This window comes from Piliocolobus tephrosceles, chromosome X (assembly GCF_002776525.5).
Source record: "Piliocolobus tephrosceles isolate RC106 chromosome X, ASM277652v3, whole genome shotgun sequence".
Classification (NCBI taxonomy): Eukaryota; Metazoa; Chordata; class Mammalia; order Primates; family Cercopithecidae; genus Piliocolobus; species Piliocolobus tephrosceles.
The window spans coordinates 24,454,653-24,472,169 of NC_045455.1; the positions used below are offsets into that span (position 1 = coordinate 24,454,653).

Genomic DNA, 17,517 nt, shown 5'->3' on the forward strand with positions numbered 1-17,517 from the left:
GATAGTACTCAGGATAAAAACTAAAGATGAAAGAAAATCATTCTAAATGAAGCCTCACTAGAAGGAACACAAGAGCCAATCACACAAACATAATACCTTAAGAGAAACAGAAAATTAAAAATAAAAACTTTGAAAAATCAAAAAGAATGAAAGAATTTGGAAGATAGTGACAACAAATACCAAAGTGAGATATTGATCATGTGAGCCCCTGAAGAAACAACAGGATAAATACTAAAAACTGTACTTCATGTCATCTGAAATTGTTGTGAATCTAATATGGGATAAACAAATAAGCAGTTTCTGAATGTAATTCTGTCTTCTAATTCCATCCTGTATTCTTGAAAATCTGGATTATTAGTGTGGAAGAACGGAGATACAGACATGATAAAGAAGAAGTTAAGTAAGACTCTGTAATCTTGAATTTGAATTAGAAGTACTAATATGAACTCACAAAGAAGTTTACCTTTAAAAAGTACGTAATTCCTACCTTCCCCGAAAAGACCCCAAACAACCACTAACCAGATAGCAAAGGGCATTCCTCATGCCCGGATTATGGTCTTGAAGCACCATTTCCTCAAGAAGAAATCAGTGCTTCTTGAAGAAATGGCTCATTCTTCTGGGGCAGAAAATCTGTCAGATGACAGTCTGACTAAAACATCTTATGCAGCAGATAGCAAAGAATCTATCAAATAACTACAAAGTCATATCAAAAGAACACAGGAACTATGTTAGTCTGCTTGGGCTACCATGACAAAATACCATGGACTGGAGCTTAAACAACAGAAAACAATAGTTCTGGAGGCTAGAAGTTTAAAGTCAGGGTGCCCACTGGGTTGGTCTCTCGTTGGCTTGCATATGACCATCTTCTCTCTGTGCCCTCACATGGCCGTTTCTCCAGGCACGCAGACTCCTGGTGTCCCTTCCTCTTCTTCTGATGACAACAGTCATATTGGATTAGGGTCCTACCCTTGTGGCCTCATATAACCTTAATTACCTGCTTAATCTCTAAGTCCATCTCGAAATACAATCACATTGGGAGCTTTAATAAAAATATTGGGGAGACACAATTTTGTTTATGAAAGAAGCCACCCTCAAAATGTTTGCAGTGGCCAAATATGAGACAATTTGAGTTTTAATAATAATTGTAATAGATTGCAACCAATCAAATATGCTTAAATCCATGGGACTGTATTGATTGTTTTAAGTTTGTCAGCTTTGGAGGATGACGAGGGAAGATTATATTAATTTGGAAAATAGTAAATAAAAAGAAAGAAGCAAATAGGTATCCTTCCTTTTGGATATGAATTGTACCAGTAAAACCAAACAGCAGATGGGAGAAGCCTCTCTTCATAATAAATAATAAGAGAAATAATAAAATGTGAATGTCACCATTAATCTCCAAGGAACTGATGGATATAGGCATTAAACAACAGTAGCTGCTACAATCACAGAGACAACCAGGCCTTAAGTGCCTTCTATAGTCCCTGCCAAATAGCCAAATACCAACTAACATCTTGCCGAAGGAATCAAACCTGAGTCTGATCTTGTCTCTGAATCCAGCTGCCAAATTGGAAGAAACACAAAGCACTAAGGAACATTTTTGTTGCCACCATGAGTATGCAATTAGCAATATACAGACTGGAAAACTCTGAAAGTCAAGTGGTCCAGATTCTCAACCGATATATAAGGAAAAGAAAGAGATGGAGGGAGACCTGGTATGTTACAAGAGTTATACAAAATAATAAAGTTCTAGAGAACTGTTGCACAACACTGTGCTTATAGTTAGCAATACTATAACACACACTTAAACATTTATTAAGAGAGTAGATGTCATGTTCTATATTTTTATCACAAAAAAAGGAGAGACATAGAAGATATAACAAATGTTCTTTTAAAATGGGCAACATGTGGAAGTGATAAAAACTACTTTTTAACAACAACAAAAGAAATCATTATACAAATAGTATAGTGGTAACTTAGTGATAAGAGAATATTTTGTTAATAGAATGGGACTCATGGAAGGACTTTCAAGATACTGCCAAAAGTTTCAAGTTTTCAACCTGGGTGGTAGTTACAAGGATGTTCAACTTATAATAACTTATTAAGCCATACATTTGTGTGACTTCCTGTGTCTGTGCTTTATTTTATAATAATAAAAAATATTTTTAAAGTAGGATTGCTGGTTGATAATACGCATTCTCCTTTTATTTCAACTTTTACCTCTCCTCTAGTTAACTTACAGGATTTTTATAATTGTAGCACATTAGCTTTACTGATGGTAGATATAGAGAAGAGTCTTAGGTACCAATACGTTGAGATCAAGACATACTTACATTTACCAGAGTGGATGTTACATGTTGTGAAATACCAAATGCTCACCAGATGAAAACAGAGCCTTGAAATTCACAATAGAAAATTGATAATTGGTAAACTTGCTCCTCCTACCTTTTCTAAGACTATCTTCTTTACATACATTCAAGAACTGAGAGGAGTTTTGGAAATGTTATAATGGCAGAAGGGTTTTGACTGAGACACATGTAATCTTTCATCTATATAGAATAAAAAATACTTAAGACCATTAATCTAGAACAATCTGCTGAGAGCTAGCCAGCATCTGTGCCTCCTGCTGGAATTTTCTTTGAAAATCCAGGAAAGCAAAGGTCCCAGGAAAGCAAAGTTTCCTCTCTTCTACTGAAAATGAATTTGATGGTGCAAAGGTGCAAGGTTTGCAAACACCATAGTCATTTTCAAGCTCAGAGTAAAGTCTGGATTCACCATAGGTTCTCCAATCACCTGCAATATAAAGAAATCTAGCCAATACAATAGCAACAATATTTCCCAGGGTAATAGCATGCCAAACCATTTACTTTCTTCTATGATTTATCCCACAACTTCGAAGGGACTTTATACTTAAATGAAGGTCTGATAACACCTCTTCAATGGCTACTCAAGTTCCCTGCCTTGCAGTGAAAATGAATCTTATATATCTAAGAAACAAAAAGGGTCTGACTTACAGTATGACTACACTATCTTACAGATAGCAACCATTAACTCTGGGAAAATGCAACAGACTTGAAAGCCCTAGAGAGTGGAAAAAGAGGGAAGATTCTGAAGATGAGTCAATATTTGAAGGAAGAAAAAAAGCAGAGGATTAGTTTTCTATCTCTGTGGCCTTTAGCTTGAGGATATTCCACGTACAAAGTGACTCAAATCGAAAACTCATAGTTTTTCTGGACTGAAGAACTAGAAGACAGAGATTGGGGCAATCAGAGTTTCTAGAAAGTGAAGAGGGAATACCAGGGAAGAGAGGGCCAGAGAGCAAGAACCTAGTTTCTGTGTAAACTCTGCCCAATCTCTGGCCGATCCCTGAACCGCACCTCACATAACTAGAGCAAACTCTAAGCAGCCTAGCTCTTGGCAAGCTAAGGATGAAGGAACTGAATGAAAATTATAGTTGTTGCCCAAGAGACAGTGATAGTTTGAGTCCAAATGAGTTATGTTACTCCTAAGACAAACATATCATAATTAAGCAATATAATAGAATCCAGAGTCACAATAATATAACATCCATAGTGTCCAAGGGACAATCTAAAATTACTGAACATATGAAGAGTCAGTATAACATGACTGTATTCAAGAGATAAGTCAATAACTTAAGGCCAACCCCAGACATTAGAATTAACAGAGAAATGCTTTGAAGTAGCTATTACAACTATCTCCAATGAGGTAAAAGAACATAAACTCAGAATAAATTACAGGACAGAGATTGTCCACAGGAGAAAGAACAAAATGGAAATTCTGTAGCTGAAAAATATATAAAATTAAAAGTTCACTGTGTGAGCTTGAAAGCTAAGTAGAGTTGACAGAGGAGAGTTAATAAACTTGAAGATAGACCCATAGAAAATAATGTGGTCTGAAGAAGACAGAGGAAAAGATTAAAAATAAATAGATGATGGGTGGATAGATGGATGAAAGGAACAAGACTTAGGGACCTGTGGGATAACAGCAAAAAGTCTAACATAGGTAAGATTGGAGTCTCAGAGGCAAGAAGAGAGGAAAGAGGGATGGTAAAATATTCCATGAAAAAATTACTGTAAATTTCTCAAATTTGGTGAACACCACAAATTAAAAAATTTAAGCAGCTCACTGAACCCCAAGCCAAATGAAGGCAAAGAAAATCATGTCTAAGAACATTATAGTCAAATTAATAAAAATCTAAGAAAAAAGGAAAAGGCAAGAATCTCAGCATGTAAACAAAGGGGAGAAAAACAGGAGATGAGGTTGGTTCACACGGGGCCTTATAGATCATACTTAAGAAGAATTGTATTGCAATGATGATAGCAACTTGATTACAATGACAGGAGTAACTTGATTTTATTTGTTTCTTAAAATTTCACTCTAATGGTTATTTTGAGAATCAGTATTTCTGTATTGCAAATGAGAGTTAGGACTAGGGTGAAAGTAAGAAGTGGGTAAGTTTAATATATGTACAGAAGGTAGAAGATAACCTGGAGAGCAATGCCTTGAGTACGACTTGGCAGATGATAGAGAGAGGGGAATCAAGGATAATCCTTAGATTTTAGCTTGAGAAACTGCATAAATTATGAGTACCATCAAGAGAAAAGAAGAATACACAAGCAACAGGTTTGCAGGAAAAAAGAAAAAGAGAATTCAGCTTTGGAAATAAGAAGGCTATTACACATCCAATTAAAGATACAGAAATAATATTTGAATATGCAAGTTTGGAACCCAGGAAAAAGATGCAGATTGAAAATATAAACTGGGACACATGAAACAAATGATAGTATCAAATACTGAAGATTTTTATAAGATAACCTAAGGAGAAAGTTTAGTTAATGAAGTTTAGAAGATCTCTCAATTTTAGCACTATTTATACTTGGGGCTAGATAATTCTTTTTTTGTCGGGGAGCTGTCTTGAACCCTGCAAGATGCTTAGCAGCATTCCTGAACTCTCCCCATCGGATGCCATTAGCATGTGTCTATATACACATCAGCTATAACAATCAAAATGTCTCTAGACATTGCTGAATGTCTCCCCTTGGGTATAACTATCTCTGGTTGAGAACCACTGGCCAACACAAAGCTGGAGTCGTGCCAATATGAATTGGAACAGAGGAGAAAGCCTTCAAAAGAGCCTGGGAAGAATCAGTCGACGGAGTAGAAGACAAAAAAAAAAGAAAAAGTATGGTTTATTCAAGTGTTTTACTTTGCTTTCCTGAACATTTGCTTATGTGTAATTAATTGGTACTACTTCTCTCCCAAGACTATGAGCTCCAACAGGATAAGAACCACCTTCATCTTCTTTCCAAGTGACTACCACAATACCTGCACAAAAGACCTTCAGTAAAGTGTTAGCCTCCTTCCCTTTCTCCCTAAAGGCACATATAACATATTATAAGAAACCTAATAAGACACCACCTTAGCTCAAAATGAATGAGATCATCTTAAATATATATATAAGAAGAACATATTGCTGAGGACATAAAAATCTGGTTCAGTAAGCCATTTGAAATAGCATTTGTGGCTATTGTATTTATATTTTTACAAATATTTTTCCTTAATGTACTGTTGCAATTTATAGATTCGTGTTTTTTACTTCACAAAATACAGGCACTGTCCTATAAAAGTATATGTTGATATTATTTATTAAAATGAAAAAATTCAGAAGAGTATTAAGTATTTAGCGATTATGAGTTTTTATTGTTCTTGATTCAATAAAAATAAGTAACATTTGGCAACTGACAAATTCAGACAAATAAGGTCAACAAAATATTCACAGATAGAAGAGTAACACTGTTTCTCATACATGTAAATGGCATCACTGATCCAACAGATTGAGTACAGTTTTTCCAGCAATGGTCGATTAATGTCCATACAAAACCACATACTTAAGTTTTAACTTTTATAACCAATCACAATCATATCTAATATGACAGGATATTTTCTGTGTTCATTAATTCAAGCCAAGGTGTGCTAAACAGAATACCCCTTCTCAAACCTGAAATCATTAATTTTGAGTCAACAAGTAACATTCTGCTACAGGTCAACCAGCTTAGGAGACAAAAGGCCTACACACACACACACACACACACACACACACACACACACACAGCAGCAGCAGCAGCAGCAGCAGCATATCCAGCTACATGAGGGATGAAAAATTCAACTGCAGTCTGATCCGTTAAGGTTTTTTTTTTTTTTCTTTTTTTTTCTTTTTTTTTTTTGAGACGGAGTCTCGCTCTGTCGCCCAGGCTGGAGTGCAGTGGCCGGATCTCAGCTCACTGCAAGCTCCGCCTCCCGGGTTTACGCCATTCTCCTGCCTCAGCCTCCTGAGTAGCTGAGACTACAGGCACCTGCCACCTCGCCCGGCTAGTTTTTTGTATTTTTTAGTAGAGACGGGGGTTTCACTGTGTTAGGCAGGATGGTCTTGATCTCCTGACCTCGTGATCCGCCCATCTCGGCCTCCCAAAGTGCTGGGATTACAGTCTTGAGCCACCACGCCCAGCCTGATCCCCTAAGTTTTAAAAGAGACCTCAAATTATTCTATAGCTTTTTTGCCAACTCACCAGAAAGACTATCTCAATAACCAACAACCCACACTATTTCTCTAAATGAAACCATACCCACATGGCACAGCCCCTGCAATCCAGCCTGAAGAAGATATTCTGAACTATCTGGCACATGAAATTAAGCATTACCTCTTGCTTTTCAAGGATTGATTTGCTTCAACTGATCTATATGTACTAAAGACCTTGCTGGTAATGAAGTTGGAGGTGAGATGGAAAGACACCTTCAATGATAAATGTAGCTCAGACCAAAATTATTCATCGAATTACAATAGATACTTCCTTTGGCATCAGCCCACCTCAATAATAACCCCATTTTCTCTGAGAAGAGCTCTCTCAACATCCCCATCCATGGGGACATATTGCCAGCCATATGTGTGTAATGTGACCCCACACCTCTGATTAGTTTGTTGACCTGAAGGTGAACATATGACTCAAACAGAGCCAATTGAATTTTTTCACCTGGGAATTTATAATTGTAACACAGAGTCTAGTCTGTTTGTGGTCAGAGTGTTTTATATATAATTAGGAGAGAAGTGTCCATTCTATTTCACCATGGAGATGAAATACAGCAAATGAGTAGAGAAATGGAAGGAAAACCATCTGAGCTCTCTATATTTCCTCTTTTAATTCTTTTCTGAGACCCAATGAATAGCTAATATACTAGTAAGGAGGTAGTAGGAGAAGATAGATTGATCGACACATTATACAGAAAGATCTAGGAACTCTGAAATACACGAGAGTGGAAAACCCAGTCAAATAAACCAGATGTAGAAATCGTGGGTGGGGAGGCAGACTGGTTTTGAGTACAGAATCGTGACTGACACTCAAAACTGTCCCATCTCAATCACCAGGGCTTTTGTGCGCCCAGAAATAAATAATGTATTGAAAATAAACTGTAGGCTGGGCACAGTGGCTCATATCTGTAATCCCAGCACTTTGGGAGACCTAGGCAAGAGGATTGCTTGAGCCCAGGAGTTTGAGACCAACCTGGGCAACATGACAAACAAATCCCATCTCTACAAAAAATAGAAAAATTAGCCAGTCATGGTAGCATGCACCTGTGGTCCCAACTACTTAGAAGGCGGAGGTGAGAGGATTGCTTGAGCCCAGGAGGTCAAGGCTGCAGTAAGCTGTGATCACACCACTGCACTCCAGCCTATGTAACAGAGCAAGATCCTGTCTCAATTAATCAATCAATTCTATTACTTGGCACATCACCAGCTCTATAAGAGGGAACCCCCACTGCCACCATGTTTAACACACACATCCATGGAAATAGTGTTGCTCAGATGCTTGCAAATAAAAATAAACAAAAATCCAACCCAAACTGGCAAAAATCATAAGGGATTTCATCAGTCCAGAAAACTAAAAGTATAGAGTGAGTATAACGTTAGTTACCCTTGGCACAGCTGCTTAAACAGTTTTACAGAAGGCTTCTTCCTCTCTGCCTCTACACTGTCTTCCACAGATTTTGCTTCATCCTGAGTTTCTTTATGGTGAGCACCCCCCAAAACTCTGCCTCAAGTAGCACAATGGCTGCTGTGATTCAGTCCACACCACTCAGAAGAAGAGAAAGTATCCTTAATCCAGTCTTTACAGAAGAAGAAAAACTTCTCTCAGAAGTCCCAGCAAACTTCTCATCCTATTTTATTGACTTTATTGGCATAACAGTCCACACCTAAATAAGCACTGTGGCCAAAACATGAGGTATGTTGACTGGTCTAAGTCAACCAGGATCTGACTTCCCAAGGGCACAGTTGGCTAACAGTGTGGCTCCCTGGACCTGAGGTATGCCCATCTGACTATAGTCAGGTCAAAGAGATAGAAATTTCATGGCATCTCCTTAAAAATATTTGTGCTAAAATTTATCGTGTTCCCACCATCCTCTTTTTCCCTTCTGGATTTCTAGAGGAACCTCAGAAGCCACATATCCAGTATGGTAGAGTCTCCATGGTAGCACTGGGCTGTTCAACTCTTGAAGGTATCAAAAAGAAAAAGAAAAATGTTTTTAAGCCACTGTATATTATGGTCTCTGTTGCAGCATTTTAGCCTGTTCTCTAAAAACACAGTTTCTTGACTCTTGCACTCTTTTATCTTTTATACTGCTGCCAGAGTGTGTAATCTAACACAGAAATATGACTGTGCTATCCCAGCTTAAAGCTCTTCCATGTATCCTTGCTCCTCACAATAGTGTTTCTAAAATTTTAAAAGTAGTCTATGGATACTTGCATCATAACCATGGAAGAGGAGAAGGCAAACTGCTTCAACGAAAATGAAGATTCCCAAACAGGTTGAATCAGGATGTCTTAGATATCTTTATTTCTAAAAGTTACCACAAGTGTTTGGTTTGCATAACGAATATTGAGAGCCACTGACCTTTTCTCTGTCAAACACCATCAACTCTAGTGCCACTAACTCACCTGGAATCCTCTGATCACAGTGTTGTTCCATCACTTCCATAACTTTACACTATTTCTCCCCTAGGTGAGAATACCCTTGACATCTCTCTTCTTCCAATCTTTCTACTAAACATTCTATCATCTTTCCATATTCAGGTCATTATTTTCCGAGGGCCCGTATTAGAATTAACCAATCTCTACTTGGATCCCCATTCAACCCTCTTCCAATCAGTATCATATCCTGCAGAACTTTTTATAATTTTATTTCATATCTCCTCTCAACTGTCACCTTCTTGGGGACATAGACCATGTAATATTTCTCCTTTATCCAGCAGCTAACTGGTGTTTGTTAAAGACAAACAAAAAAAAGAATGAAAAAAATCCAGTCATCTGTATTAGTCTATGAGTTGCCTTGAAGAGTAACTAAATTTTTTTTATTAAAACAGATGTTCATGCCAGGCACAGTTGTTCACACCTGTAATCCCAGTACTTTGGGAGGCCAAGGTAGGCGAATCACTTGAGGCCAGAAGTTCGAGACCAACCTGGCCAACATGGTGAAATCCCATCTCTACTAAAAATATAAAAATTAGCCAGGTGCAGTGGTGGATGCCTGTAATTCCAGCTACTTGGGAGGCTGAGGCATGAGAATTGCTTGAACCCAGGAAGCAGAGGTTGCAGTGAGCCAAGATCATGCTACTGCACTCTAACCTGGGCAACAGAGTGAGACTCTGTGTCAAAAAGAAAAGAAAACAAAACAAAACTCAGATGCTCATAAACTAGATAGATTTTTAAATATACTATGTTCCTAAAACAAACTTGAAAGTGGTGTGTTGTACGAAAAATGTCCCTAGAGAAGCTTTATGTTCAAATAAGCACTTGTTCCCTTAGAATTACTTAAAACTTCACAGTAACAAAATAAAACAAAAAAAAATTCTTCAACTTTCTTGAATTTCGAGATTTAAAAAAAGAACACAGGAAGTTCTCATTAAATGATTAAATAGTGACAGCGATAGGAAGCAGACAAATTCCTAGGTAGACAGGGACACATCCCCAGTGAAACTCAACCTTCAAGCCAAGGACAGTCTGAAGCCTGAATACCAACCTACCAGTTTGGAATAGAGTCCACAGACTGGAGAACTTCCATTTTCATTTGGTGCACTCAGCCCCTGATTGGTCCTGGGCCAAGGCCCAAGACCAAGCCTCAGCCCCTGATTGGTTCTTTACACTATCATACCTCATTCTAAATGATGCTTTTTTTCCAAGCCTACCCATAAGCCAATCAGCATGCATTTCCCTATTCTAAGACCATAAATACCCCAGATTCAACCTTGCAGCCAGCAACCCACTTTTGTGTCTCATCTTGCTGCTGAGGGCTTTCTCTGATCACTCAAAAAACTTCTACTCTGCCTTACTCACTCTCCAGTGACTGCATACATCATTCCTCTTGGTCATGAGACAAGAACTTGCAACTCACCAAACTGCAGGAGTGAAAGAGCTGTAACACTCACTGAACTATTAGAGTGAAGAAACTGCAACAATAGGATAGCAAATAAACACATTGTATTAGTCCATTTTCACACTATTATAAAGACTTACTCAAGACTAGGTAATTTGTATAGACAAGAGGTTTAATTGTCTCACATTTCTGCATGGCTGGGAAGACCTCAGAAAATTTATAATCATGGCCGAAGGGGAATCTTACATGGCGTCAGGCAAGACAGACTCTGTGTGCCAGCTCAGCAAAAACCACCATTTAAAAACCATCAGATCTCGTGAGAATTCACTCACTATCACGAGAACAGCATGGGGGAAACAGCTGCCATAACCTAATCACTTCACCCCAGATCTCTCCATCAACACCTGGGGATATCAATTTATGATGAAACTTTAGATGGGGACACAGCCAAACCATATAATTCCACCCCTAGCCCCTCCCAAATCTCATGTCCTCACATTTCAAAACCAAACATGCCTCCCAACAGTCCCCCAAAGTCTTAACTCATTCCAGCATTAACCCAAAAGTGCAAGTATCATCTGAGAAAAGGCAAGTCCCTTTTATCTATGAGCCTGCAAAATAAAAACAAGTTAGTTACTTCCAAGACACAATGGGAGTATAGGTGTAAATGTTCTTATTCCAAATGGAAGAAATTAGCCAAAACAAAGGGGCTACTGGCCCCACACAAGTATGAAACCAGGCAGGGAAGTCATTAAAACTTAAAAACTCCAAAATGATCTCCTTTGACTCCATGTCTCACATCAAGGTCACACTGATGCAAGAGGTGGGATCCCATGGTCTTCGGCAGCTCCACAGGGTGCAACTGTGGAGCTTTGCAGGGTGCAACACCCATCCTGGCTGCTTTCACAGGCTGGCATTGAGTGTCTGTGGCTTCTCCAGGCTCATGGTGCAAGCTGTCAGTGGATCCACCATTCCAGGATCTAGAAGACTGCGGCCCTCTTCTCACAGCTGCACTAGGCAGTGCCTCAGTGGGGACTCTTGTGGGGGATTCCAAGCCTACATTTTCCTTCTGCACTGTCCTGGCAGAGGTTCTCCATGAGGGCTCCATTCCTGTAGCAAACTTCTGCCAGGACATCCAGGCATTTCCATACATCTCCTGAAATCTAGACCAAGGTTCCCACTAACTTCTGTGCACCCACAGGCCCAATACCACATGGAAGCTGCCAAGGCTTGGGACTTGCACCCTCTGAAGCAACAGCCTGAGTTGTATGTTGGCCCCTTTTAGGCACAAGTGATGGTTAATATTTAGTATCAACTTGACTGGATTGAAGGATGCAATATTGTTCCTGGGGGTGTCTGTGAGGATACTGCCAAAGTGGACTAACATTTGAGTCAGTGGACTAGGAAAGACAGGCCCACCCTAATCTTGGTGGGCACCATCTAATCAGCTGCCAGCATGGCTAGTATAGAGGAATGTGCAATGACTAGACAGGCAAAGTCTTCTGGCCTCCATCTTTCTCCCATGATGGATGCTTCCTGCCCTCAAACATTAGACTCCAAGCTATTCAGCGTTTGGACTCTCAAACCTACACCAGTGATTTGCTAGGGGCTCTGGGGCCTTTGGCCACAGACTGAAGGCTGCACTGTTGGCTTCCCTACTTTTAGGTTTTTGGAGTTGAACTGGCTTCCTGGCTCCTCAGCTTGCAGATAGCCTATTGTGGGACTTCACCTTGTGATTGTGTGAGTCAATACTACTTCATAAACTCCCTTTTATATATGCAGCTCTCCTATTAGTTATTTCCCTCTAGAGAACCCTAATATGCCATGGCTGGAGTTGGAGTAGCTGGGACTCAGGGTACCAAGTCCCGAGGCTGCACAAAGCAGCAGAGCCCTGGGCCCTACCCACTAAACCAATTCTCCCTTGTAGGACTCCACGCCTGTGATGGGAGGGGTTACCGTGAAGGTCTCTGACGTGCCATAGAGACATTTTCCCCATATTCTTGCTGGTTAACATTTGGCTCCTCATTACTTATGCAAATTTCTGCAGCCAGCTTGAATTTCTCCCCAGAAAATTCGTTTTTCTTTTCTATCACATTGTTAGGCTGCAAATTTTCCAAAATTTTATGCTCTGTTTCCGTTTTAAACATAAGTTCCCATTTCAGATCATCTCTCTCAAGTTCAAAGTTCCACAGATCTCTAGGGCAGGGGCAAAATGCTAAAGCATAGCAAGAGTGACCTTTGCTTTAGTTCCCAGTAAGTCCCTAATCTCCATCTAAGACCACCTCAATCTAGACTTCCTTGTTCACATCACTATCAGCATTGTGATCAAAGCCATTCAATAAGTCTCCAGGAAGTTCCAAACTTTCCCACATCTTTCTGTCTTTTTCTAAGTCCTCCAAACTGTTCCAACCTCTGTCCGTTACCTAGTTCCAAAGTTGCTTCCACATTTTTGGGTATCTTTACAGCAGTGCCCCACTCTCCATGGTATCAATTTATTGTATTCATCAATTTTCACATTGCTATAAAGACATACTGAAGACTGGGTAATTTAAAAAGAAATGAAGTTTAATTGACTCACAGTTCCACATGGCTGGGGAGGCCTCAGGAAACTTACAATCATGGCAGGAGGGAAAGAGGCACATCTTAAATGGTGGCACATGAAAGAGAGAACAGCGAATAGTGAAGGGGGAAGAGCCCCTTATAAAACCATCAGACCTCATGAGAATTCACTCACTATCACAAGAAGAGCATGGGGAAAACTGCTCCCATGATCCAATTACTTGCCACCAGGTCTCTCCCGAAACACTTGGAGATTACAGTTCAAGATGAGATTTGGGTAGGGACATAAAGCCTAACCGTATCACACAATATTCTAGTTCATGCAGGAAATAGGTAACTTATGAAATAGGAGACCACCTCTGAAACCATGCTAACCTAAAGACTGAAATTGAAAACAAAGAAATAAGGTGAAAAACACTTTGAAATTGGTTACATTTCCCCAAGAGTTCTGCTATCATATCTAAATACATTAAATACTAGCAAGTACCTGGTATATAGCAGGCTGTCAAGAAATGATATTTGCTTTTCTTATACAAACATAAATCTTCCATTTTAAATGAAAAATAAACAGTTCATTTAAAAATTAACAATCTTAGATATCTTCCCTTGATTCAACTGAGCTACCCTATTTCTACCTGCAGCCTTCATTACACCCCAGATTCTAGTATTACTTGAATCATAGTCAAGAGTTTAAGTCCCCAAACTTAATTCTATACTGGTTCAACATTTTTAATTAGTACCTTTGCTTGTCCTGACTTACTCTCTTACCTGAATTCCAGCAAGTAGATTATATTCTTGCTCTCTCTTTCAGTTCCAGCAATGGGGTCAATTTCTTCTCCCAACCCATACCAGATTGCCAGCCTCCACACCAGGCCCAGTATTTCCTAAGCCCTTGGGATGCTAGTCATGGCTATGATATCCGGCAAGAGTAACCACATTCTTAGTGTCTTTAGAAAGCACTGGATTCTGCCAGGCACGGTGGCTCATGCCTGTAATCCCAGCACTTTGGGAGGCCAAGGCAGGCGGATCACCTGAGGTGAGCAGCTTCAAGACCAGCCTGGCCAACATGTTGAAACCCCGTCTCTACTTAAAAATACAAAAAGTTAGCTGGGCGTGGTAGTACGTGCCTGTAATCCCAGCTACTCAGGAGGCTGAGGCAGGAGAATTGCTTGAACCCGGGAGGTGGAGGTTGCAGTGAGCCAAGATCATGCCATTGCACTCCAGACTGAGAGACAAGAGCAAGACTTCGTCTCAAAAACAAAAAAAGCAGCACTGTATTCTGCCAGTCTTCAACCACCAACCCTGCCCCACCACCATCAAAAAAAAAAAAAAAGTCACTCTTGTCCTAAGAAGGTCAAGGAATGTCATGATGAAATTGATGTACTTGCCACCACATGTCCCATAAATCCTCAGAAACCTGCTCTGGATAAAATCTATCAGTTACTATAAGGTCCTATCCTGATCTACTACAGTGCAAGAGTTCAGCTTCCTGATTACTTCCAGAAATTTAACATCAGATTTATGATTTAGAATCATTATTCAAAACAATTACATAAACTTGAGATCAGGAATCTTCTTTGTTTCCCAAAATAACTAAAATGACTTGTTTTTCTTCTGTCACTGGTCACTTTATTCCAAGTATGCATTGTGGATGAATATTTTAGTTGTAATTATTTCGCAGTTGAATTGGAAACTTTCAAGTTTAAAAAAGAAACTGTATGTATATAATAGGCTTCTTTCATTTTTTATCTCTAATTGAAAAACTGTAATTATATATATTTATGCGCTACAATATGAGTACAAAACATTCACGTACCTGCATACATTGTGGAATAATTAAATCAGGTTAATTAACATATATCTAACCTCACATACTTATCGTTTTTTCGGGTGAGAATATTTAAAATCTACTCTTTTCACAATTTTGAAATATACAATACATAGTCCCCATGCTGTGCAATAGATCCCTTGAATTTATTCCTCCTAACTGAAACATTGTAGCCTTTGACCAACATTCTCTTTTTCCACATTCACACCCCACACTCCCCCTCCACTGGTAACCACCATCCTGCTCTTTACATATAGTAGGCTTCTTAAGCCTATGTGTATCCAAGAATGCCTACTGTCTTATGTATAGTTCCCTTCCAAAGTCTGTATCTCCCAGTTTACAGCATTGTGGAGAAGTTCAATACCAACCTGGCTTTTGGCCATTTAATGATCTATTTTCCTTAGACTATAAGCAAAAATGATTTTTAATCCTTTAAATTCAAAGATTTTACCAAAATATATACCATTTCAATAATAAAAATAGCCACAAAGCAATAATACAAATGTCTACTAAAAAGCTAAGACATGAACCCTGGCAGTGTGGCTCCAAAACTCATGCACTTAACCAGTACACTACACCATTTCAAGTCTGATTCGGTAATATTTCTTCTATATTTCTGAGAATAGCTTTTATATTTAGCCTACCTTTCACAGACTTCACTGTACCAAGAAATTCATGATTTTTACCAAGAATTATTTATTGTTCCCAGATTATTTTTCAAGATTGTGCAGTTTTGTCTTTATAAATCCAACATAAGGTGTGAATTCAAGTTAAGGAGGTACTTTTTTGCTGTGCTTTTCTGCTATGGTTTGAGTGTCCCCGTTGAAACTTAATCTGCAATGTAACAGTGTTAAGACATGAGGCCTTTAAGAGGTGACTAGGTCATGAGAGCTCTCCTGTCATGAACAGATTAATGCATTCATAGATTAATGTGTCAATGAAATGATGGACTATCATGAGAGTGGGTCTGTTGTAAACACCATGTTGGCTCTCTCATGAATCCTCTTGTTATGTCATAACCTGCAGCATCTCAGGACTCTGCAGAGTCCCCACCAGCAAGAAGGCCCTCACCAGATGCAGCCCCTCAACCTGACTTCCCAGCCTCCAGCACTGTAAGACATGTTCTTTTTTTTTTCTGTTTTCTTTTAACAGAGTCTTGCTCTGTGGCCCAGGCTGGAGTGCAATGGTGTGATCTGGGCTCACTGCAACCTCTACCTTCTGGGTTCAAGCAATTCTCCTGCCTCAGCCTCCAGAGTAGCTGGGATTACAGGCACCTACCACCATGCCTGGCTAATTTTTGTATTTTTAGTAGAGATGAGGTTTCACCACGTTGGCCAGGCTGGTCTCGACCACCTGACCTCAGGTGATCCACCCACCTCGGCCTCCCAAAGTGCTGGGATTACAGGCGTGAGCGACCATGCCTAGCTGAAATGTCTTTTCTTTATAAATTACCTAGTCTTAGGTATTCAGTTATAGCAACAGAAAGCAGACTAAGGCAACATCTTTAAGAGTAAAATACTGAGTTTGCTTTTTACAAATCCAATTATTTTTCTATTTCTATATGCACCCTTACCAAAGCTATCTGTCTTGCAAAGTATTTGGAGTTGAGATTGAGTTTGTCAGAATTTGTAGGTTTCTGTTGTCAACTTCTAGGCCTAGAAAGGGATGTTAAGTTTTTGTTTTTTGTAATGCTTCTTTAGTGCTGAGAGACTGAGGAGTCCCAGTGGCATAGGGAAGGATCATCATCAGAAGGTGCTGGACATTTCAAGGCTCCATCCCATTTTCATTACTGTGTTTCTGTTGGCTCCAGGGTGATGTTTCGTTCTCCAGCTAGTACTCCTGACTTTATTGTGGGCAATTTTAGCAGGAGACCTGCTTTACATAGCATGCCAGCCTTCTTAGAGTACATATACTTTGTAAATTCCAATACATGGAGCACTTTAAAAGACATCAATACAGTCAATACTTTCCATTCTTATTGTCTCATGGCCTACCCTCTCTACAGGCCTCTATAATTCTGAGCCAAAAGGTGTTAGTAAAACTGTGCTGAGGGTGAGAGTCCTTATTTCTGGAGCAAGTTTTCTTTTACAAGCTACAGCAAACTGTAAGCTTATTGGTTTTCCTCTCATTGTTTTCTTCCATGAACTTTATCACACAGACATTTGTCAAGCATTTTGGTGTTGGCCAATATTTCATTGTAGTGTTCAACAAAGGATATTTTTTTGTTTCCTTCCTTTATTCACTTTTATCATAATTTGCAGGATGAGGAAGGAAAAAAAAGAAAGTTAAAATATTAGTCTTCTGAGTTCCACATTGGTATTATTATTCCCTTCATAATAATAATTAGGATACAATTATTGTCCTAATTATAAAAATGTGCTCTTTTATAACTAGAATACAGTTTCTGAAGAGGCATGTCAGCACAGTATACAATTGTTAAAAGAGACCATCACATCCCAAAATAACTGTGAGGAGTTCTTTATAATCTTTAGAGAAGTTTCTACCTCAGGCTACACAACGCAATAAGCTAACAGATTCTGCGAACAGAAGCTAAGAGAAAAAGGTGAATGATGCTAAAATCCTTGGAAGTGTTTATCAGTTCACCTCCTGGTGACTACGGAAGATGATGTTAATTTGTAATGATTGGTGGAAATATGCTCCTGATAGCATAATTATGCCTCATAG

At 39.2% G+C, this 17,517-nt stretch overlaps 1 protein-coding gene across 1 annotated transcript in view; it reads right to left on the reverse strand.

Moving 5' to 3' along the window:
* GPC5 (glypican 5) overlaps positions 1-17,517 on the reverse strand; it is a 1,441,555-nt gene that overhangs the window by 1,395,279 nt on the left and 28,759 nt on the right. The gene's annotated exons all lie outside the window — the stretch shown is intronic.